The sequence below is a fragment of the Chiloscyllium punctatum genome, chromosome 2, assembly GCF_047496795.1.
Source record: "Chiloscyllium punctatum isolate Juve2018m chromosome 2, sChiPun1.3, whole genome shotgun sequence".
Lineage (NCBI taxonomy): Eukaryota > Metazoa > Chordata > Chondrichthyes > Orectolobiformes > Hemiscylliidae > Chiloscyllium > Chiloscyllium punctatum.
The window spans coordinates 155,916,879-155,925,352 of NC_092740.1; the positions used below are offsets into that span (position 1 = coordinate 155,916,879).

The 8,474-nt window shown below is 40.8% G+C and overlaps 1 protein-coding gene across 7 annotated transcripts in view; it reads right to left on the bottom strand.

Annotated features, from left to right (window-relative positions):
- The window catches only part of dock8 (dedicator of cytokinesis 8), a 273,640-nt gene that overhangs the window by 105,115 nt on the left and 160,051 nt on the right, over positions 1-8,474 (bottom strand). The gene's annotated exons all lie outside the window — the stretch shown is intronic.

Below are 8,474 nucleotides of genomic sequence, written 5' to 3' on the forward strand. Positions count from 1 at the left end.
AAAAGCTTTATGCTGTGGAAGTAAAAGGAAATCAGCTTCACTACATTAATTCAACAGTAAGCAGACTTGATGGGCCAAACAGCCTAATTCCACTTCTCTACCTTATGGTGTGTCTGATGGTAAATGACGTGTTATTATCCTTTGCTGTGATTAAATAGGTTTCTTGCACGTATAACCTTTAGAATAAGTTCTGCCTGCAGAACATTTTCAGTCAGACTGAATATTTTGGACACTGGCTGGGGAACATAGTCTAGTGGAGAGTGTCAAGCTCCTGGGAGTGGTCATCCACAACAAGCTTTCTTGCACTCTTCATGTGGATGCACTGATCACAAAGACCCAACATGTCTCTTCTTCCTCAGGCAGATGAGGAAATTTGGCATGACGGTGAATACCCTTGCCAATGTTTGTAGGTGAACCATCAAGAGCATTCTGTCTGGATGTATCACTACCTGGTATGGCAACTGTACCATTCAAGATTGGAGACAGTTACAGAGAGTGATGAACTCGACTGGATAATCACAAGGGCCAACATCCCAGCTATAGAATCCACCCTGGCAATGTTTTTCCACAACCTCTACCATCAGGGAGAAGGTACAGAAGCCTGAACACACACACCAGCTGGTTTCGTAACAGTTTCTACCCCACTGTTGTGAGAATACTGAATGGACTCACAAACCCGTAACATCCGCCTGTACCTGTGTTTTTGTTTTTGCTGTTGTTTACCTATGATTTACTTATGTATGGTATTTAACTCTGTGATCTGCCTGTAATGCTCGCAAGACAAAGCTTTTAACTGTGCCTTGGTACACATGACAATAATTTCAATTCAATTCAATTCAGCTGTATTTCTGACTCAAGTCTTGGAAATCTGGTCAGTTTAAACTGGTTTCAATCTGATGTTGCAATCAGAAATCCTAGATACAGAATTGCTGCTTAGCTGAAGCCCATTTGTGTGCAGTTCCTCCATTTCCCCTTCAGTTTGAGTACATGGTGAATAGCTGCCCAATGTGCTGCCTTCCCTTATGTTGCTGCAAATGAGTGGTTGTACTTCAGACAAACTTGTTTCAGAGAGCTCTTCACTGACTGGGAAGTAGTCACAGACTGGGAGCTTTTCATAGACTGGAAAGCTTTCGCTGACATAGGGATTTACTAGCGCAAGAAAAAATAATGGTGTGTTGATAGAATAAAATACATTTTCTTTATTAAATGTTAACAAATGTGTCAGTGTAATTGTTTAGTACAACTGGATTATTGCCCCATAAGTTTCTCTTTTTAAACATTCACCTGAAACCTCCTAACATTGTTGGAGAATTTTCCACTTTGAAGTTCAAGTAGGAGGGAAGCCTCTTGGTGCCATATCCACCAGTTCATTATCTACACAAGTGAGGTGTTGCAGCATGCAGAAAACCACTGCCAAGATTCATCTGTAAATAGTGATCACCTGGGCCAGTAGTAACATGTAGTCAACGAAACCCATCAACAGGAGAAGGGGAGAGACATGAATTACTGTTTGTCCTACAGAAAATGGCAAGTGGATATTAAAACAAAAAACTGCGGATGCTGGGAACCTGAAACAAAAGCAGAAATTGCTGCAGAAACTCAGCAGGTCTGGCAGCGTCCACGGAGACGGAAACAGTGTTAACACTTTAGGTCCAGTAACCCTTGTACAGAACATCAGAGCTCTGATGAACAGTTACAGGATTCACAATGTTGACTCTGTTTTCTCTCTACAGATGCTGCCAGACCCGCCGAGTTTCTCCAGCAGTTTCGGTTTTTGTAAGGGATGTGGATGCTGTGTAGTCCCTGTGTGAGGGATGTCAGCCAATTCACACAGAGCTAAGTGCAGGGAATGTTATATACATATTCCAAATGTTAACCTAGCAAAGCATGTTCTCTTATGGTTAAATAAAATTAACAACTGTAAATAGGGTTAAGAATAACCTAGAGGGAAATCAGGACTGCAAAAAGGGGACATGAGATAGCTTTGGCTAATAGAGTTAAGGAGAATCCAAAGGGTTTTACAAATATGTTAAGGACAAAAGGGCAACTCGGGAGAGAATAGGGCCCCTCAAAGATCGGCAAGGCAGCCAATGTGTGGAGGCGCAGGAGGTGGGGGAGGTATTAAATGACTATTTTGCATCAGTGTTTACGGTGGAGAAGCACATGGAAGATATAGAATGTAGGGAAATGGATGGTGACATCTTGAAAAATGTCCATATTACACAGAGGAGGAAGTACTGGATGTCTTGAAACGCTTTAAAAGTGGATAAATCCCCAGGACCTGATCAGGTGTACCCTAGAACTCTGTGGGAAGCTAGAGAAGTGATTGCTGGGCCTCTTGCTGAGATACTTGTATCATCGATAGTCACAGGTGAGGTGCTGAAAGACTGGAGGTTGGCTAATGTGGTACCACTGTTTAAGAAGGGTGGTAAGGACAAGCCAGGAAACTATAGACCAGTGAGCCTGAGGTCAGTGGTGGGCAAATTGTTGGAGGAAATCCTGTGGGCCAGGATTTAAATTTATTTGGAAAGGCAAGGACTGATTTGGGATGGTCAGCATGGCTTTGTATGTAGGAAATCATGTCTTATGAACTTGATTTAAATTTTTTGAAGAAGTATCAAAGAGGATTGATGACAGCAGAGCGGTAGACGTGATCTATATGGACTTCAGTAAGGCTTTCGACAAGGTTCCTCATGGGAGACTGGTTAGCAAGGTTAGGTCTCATCGAATACAGGGGGGACTAGCCATTTGGTACAGAACTGGCTCAAAAGTAGAAGGCAGAGGTGGTGGTGATGGAGAGTTATTTTTCAGACTGGAGGCCTGTGACCAGTGGAGTGCCACAAGGATTGGTACTGGGTCCACTACTTTTCATCATTTATATAAATGATTTGGATGTGAACATAGAAGATATAGTTAGTAAGTTTGCAGATGACACCAGAATTGGAGGTGTAGTGGACAGCGATGAAGGTTACCTCAGATTACAATGTGACCTTGATCAGATGGGACATTGGGCTGAGGAGTGGCAGATGGAGTTTAATTTAGGTAAGTGTGAGGTGTTGCATTTTGGGAAAGCAAATCTTAGCAGGACTTATACACTTAACGGTAAGGTCCTTGGGAATATTGCTGAACAAAGAGACCTTGGAGTACACGTTCATAGATCCTTGAAAGTGGAGTTGTAGGTAGAAAGGATAGTGATGAAGGCGTTTTGTATGCTTTCCTTTATTGGTCAGAGCATTGAGTACAGGAGTTAGGAGGGCATGTTGCGGCTGTACAGGACATTCGTTAGGGCACTTTTGGAATACTGTGTACAATTCTGGTCTCCTTCCTATCGGAAGGATGCTGTGAAACTTGAAAGGTTTCAGAAAAGATTTACAAGGATGTTTCCAGGTTGGATGGTTTGAGCGATTGGGAGAGACTGAATAGGCCGGGGCTGTTTTCCCTGGACTGTTGGAGGCTGAAGGGTGACTTTATAGAGGTTTATAAAGTCATGAGGGGCATGGATAGGATAAATAAACAAAGTCATTTCCCTGGGACGGGGAAGTCCAGAACTAGAGGACATAGTTTAGGGTGAGAGGGGAAAGATATAAAAGGGACCTGAGGGACAACTTTTTCACACAGAGGATGGTGCGAGTATGGAATGAGCTGCCAGAGGAAGTGGTGGAGGCTGGTACAATTTCAGCATTTGAAAGGCATCTGGATGGGTATATGAATAGGACAGGTTTGGAGGGATATGTGCTAAATGTTGGGAAATGAGACTAGATTGGGTTGGGATATCTGGTCGGCATTGACCTGATTCTAAGTTAATCTTCTTTCCCTGCACTGTGCACAGAAAATAAAGACTGGATCCTTATGGAAGAGTTAAAATGTTTCTTGATTTTGTAGAAGTTGTCCTTTTGGTAGATCTTTGAGATTCTGTTTGCCAAATTGCCTACTACCCCGTGAGAGTTTATTTTTCTGCTTCCAAAAAAAAATTGTAGCAACTATTTTGAGACCAATAATTTTGATCATTGCATGTACGTGTTCCCGCCTGGAACTCATACACCCACAGATTTCAAGGTTATAACAACTATGTTATTCGTTGCAAAATACGTATAATTTGCTATGTGAAACAGGTTTATGAATCCATAGTTTATAAAGTCAGCAAGTATTCAACAGAAATAAATAAACGATTTGTCATTTGGCATCAAGGTCAGAATGCATGCCCAATAATGTAGAAATTAGCAAAGTGACCCAAGAACCCACTTCTACATGTGAATAAAAATTACATCATCTTTAAAGATATTTCGGCTGGTGTGTTCACTGCCACCACATTATTTTAAAGGGAAAGCAAGTGGAGAATAAAGTAACAATGGCTACAAACGCTTCATGGTATGAGTGCTCTGGGTAAGGAGAAGTAGGCTGGATGATATACTCAACTTGACATCAGTGACTTTCTCCGGAATTAGTAAGTGCAGGGAATGCTGTATACACATCTCAAAAATACAGTGAATGCAGGGATTAACTTATACATAGACTAAAATTAGTGTTCTGTGATTTATTTTAAAAAAAAGGGAAAAAGCAATCTGACCAACGATGTCATAAAGAGAGTCATAGAGATGTACAGCACGGAAACAGACCCTTCTGTCCAACCTGTCCATGCTGACCAGATATCCCAACCCAATCTAGTCCCACCTGCCAGCACCAGGGCCATATCCCTTCCTTTTTTAGTAAGTTGAGATGTTGTAGATCCTTTGCAAGACCTTCGGAATTTCCTAAAATACCACTGATCATCCTGAGAAGCCTCAATATATCTTTCTATAACGAATTATTTACAATTCACATGATCTATTTCAAATTACACGATGAGCCCTGACTGCAACATTTATGGTATTATCCTGGATGATATTAATAAATTACATTAGAATCTGGTTAGGAACTTGATGTTTAAAGTAGATAGAGTATCAGATCACTCAGTAACTGCCCCTATATGTCAGTGACACAATGGTTTATCAAATCTAATTAAACTTCACAAGAGATTATAATTCTTCATTTCTGCCGAATTGGTCTTGAAACTCCCTTCAAGAACCAATCTCTCATTAACTGTCTTAACGAGCTTCAGTTCTGATCAATCACCTCCTGTCCTGGAATATGGCCAAGTACTGGCAAATGGGATGAGATTAATTTAGGATATCTGGCCAGCATGTACAAGTTGGACTGAAGGGTCTGTTTCCATGCTGTACAGCTCAATGACTCTAAAACTTCTAAAGTCATTTAATGTTATTTCTTTAGAGAATGTCTCTTCCTGAAATCCTTAAACAACTTGTTAACACAGCTCACTTATTCCTCAACATGGGTTTGTTAAATTCTTCTTCCACAGCCTCCTGATTTTTAGGAGTTTTAAGTCTCTTACTGACCTTAAGCCACTCAGGGCTTCTTTCTTTTAGCCCTGACTGTTTTGTAGATCACTGATCTGCACTGCTGATGTAACAGGTCTTGCTTCTCTGAATGGTCCACTTGGCAAAAAGTCAAGCAGGAGGTTGCCAAGTGGAATGCGAGCTGTTCTGCAGCCATTCAATGGCCAATTGAAAACCAATCAAGTGGAAACTGGTTTTTTTACTCCTCAGGGTCTGAAGTTAGCAGCTCTACAATACTTTAGAGGCGTGCAGCATTAAGTTGGGATTTTATTACTTGGGAGCCTCACCGGGTACCAAGCTAGCAGGTGCCAGTGAGGAGATGGGATTTAGGGTTAGGGTTAGGCCAATGGAAAGAGGGCAAGTTGTGGTGGTAAAATCTTGGCCAAGTCTCTGATGGACACACCCAACACCAGCATGTGCAGCAGAGAAAATTGCCAAGCATGCCACCAGACGTGGGTCTCAAGAATCACTGGTTAAATGCCAGGTGTGTGTAGGATGCTAACTGAGAATCACTTACATCATGGCCTCAATTGATAAGTAGCTACCTCATGCCAGTAAACCAGTTGTATGAAACACTGAAGCCTTGTTGTGTGATAGAGCTCAACTACTGATTGGAACAACTTCCTAAGTGCTCAGTTCCCAAATGCTGGGCTGCTTTAACAAATCTTCTCGCACATTAAACAGGGATTACTGTTCTACCACCAATTTATAGGTCTGGGACTGGAGCAAGGGTTAAAGTTAATGGCCAGTTTGTTGCCGGAGTCCAGAATTTTGCATTTACTGTTACTAACAGAGCACATTTCTCATGATTCAATGCCTGTAGTGGTGGTGATGGAGATGTCAAGGTACCATGAAAGGGTGGATGTATGTATGACCATGGACAATGAATGGTAGGACAAAAACAAAGCGGAATAGAAGAAAATCCAAAGACATTACCTCATGAGATGTATTATAAACCACAAATGCTGTTTCATTGGAGGCTTAAGTTGTTAACATATTGAATAACTAAGCCACAAAGAATGGGAAAGTTCTGGATTTAACTTTAGTCTATTTTGATTTAGAAAAACAGAGTGGTGGGGATGCAGAAATGAATTTATCCCTCCCAAGTAATGAAGAAAGAAATAGGAATTGCTTTGTGCAGTGATTTCTGGTGTATGTCACATTGGACAATGACATGATTTAAGATGCTCCGAGGATCAAATGGTTTCATGGACAAAATGTTGGCTGGTATGTGTAAGTGTACGACAGTATGCAGCCACTGCTTTTAGACACAAAAGATGGTAACAGCAACATGCTGAAAAATATAAACATGGCAAAGGCTTTTTTCCCCCAAAGAATAGGATTGGAGATTTGCTATTATATCAACTACTATGACCTTTTTTTTAATATCATGTGTAACTCCATTAATATTTTCTTTTCACTTATAAGAATCAATAATTCTGCAATATGAAACAGTTGTTAGGCAAGGTGTATGATGGAATTACCTTTTCACACAAAGGGTGTGAGATGTTTGGAACTGTCTTCCACAAATAGTAGTGCATACAGGGTCAGTTGTTAATCCTAAATCTGAGATAGAGTTTTGTTTGTTAAATAAAGGTATTAAGGGATAAGGGCCAATGGCAGGTGTACGGAATTAGGTCACAGATCAGCCATGAATGGGTTCAAGGAGCTGAATGGTCTCCTCCAGTTCCTATGATCCTATGTTTCTAAGTGTTAATAAATTCTCTGAGTTTTGGTGAGTGATGAAGTACTGCATTTAAATTTTGCGTTATTGGTTGCATGGAAATAGGAGATGTTTGTCTAATATGGGAATTTTTCTAATTAGTGGCAATTTTCCCCAACCTTTAAGTAATCAGTTGGCTGTCCTGGTGTGATTTTATTACCAGAATACGTCAACTCAATCAGCATCTCGGCCAACTATGTTTTCTTTTAACCTAATTCATGGTTTGTGGATATCACTGACAAGGTCACAATTTATTGCCCACCCCTAACTGCATTCACCGAGTTGGTGCCATTTTCTTGAAATGCTGAAGTCTGTGTTGTACAAGTACACCCAGAATGCTGTTAAGGAGCTTCAAAATTTTGGCTTCAGTGAAGATTGAGGGACAACTCCCTTGTTGCCTGCATGCCCTAACCATGATGAAGGAGATAGAGCTGTCACTACAAAGATGCTCAGCGTGGAGGTCTTAGTCAGTGGTGGCTGAAACAATCGAAGGTAATGGTAGACTCACCTAAACATCCTTCATACATTCCATTCCCCCAGTTATCATGCAATCTCTTCCAATTTCCAATCTGCCCTGGCTTAGCTCCATACTTCTTGCTTCGTTATCTGCCTCCCCACAACACACACCATCCTTGTGCCTTTCTCCTTTATGTCTACTCAAGGTGGTTTTACAACAAAATTGTTTCAAACATGCAATCAATGGGGAGATTGAGGAGATAGTGAGGACTGCAGATGCTGGAAAGTTGGAGTTGATAAAGTGTAGAGGAGCAGGGGAGTTGGTGTTTCAGGTCTGATGAAAGGTTCCGACCTTAAACGTTAACTCTCCTGCCCCTTGATGCTGCCTGACCTTCTGTGTTTTTTTCATATCAATGAGGGGGATTGCCTTAGCACAGTAAACATGTTTAAATTGACTGTAGATCAATAAATAAAATTCCATTGTTCTATTTCTTGTAAAAATCTAACAAGTTTAGATTACCTCAATTCAGTTGCCAATAAATATTTATCAACAGCATTAACCAGGCACTACTTTAGGTCCACTAATTCTCATTCAGAGAAGCAGGAGGCTTGAAGGCATTGTAAACATCAATATCACGATAAAGTTAGGGCTGTTCTGAGGCTGCAAATTAGGCAGGTTACTGAAGGGTTTTCTTTATCTATTAATGTTGTACCTAGCCTGGAAATGTCTATACAAACTCTGTTTATTTAACACAGAGTGGGCTCTGGAAATTAACATCTCTCACCTTAATTAAACAAAAATGCATTGGATAAGTCACCTGAGAAAAATATTCAAGCGTGCACTCTTACTAAGTGAAAACACTCTCTGGATAAATTAAAAAGTGAGAAAAATCTTCAGTTTG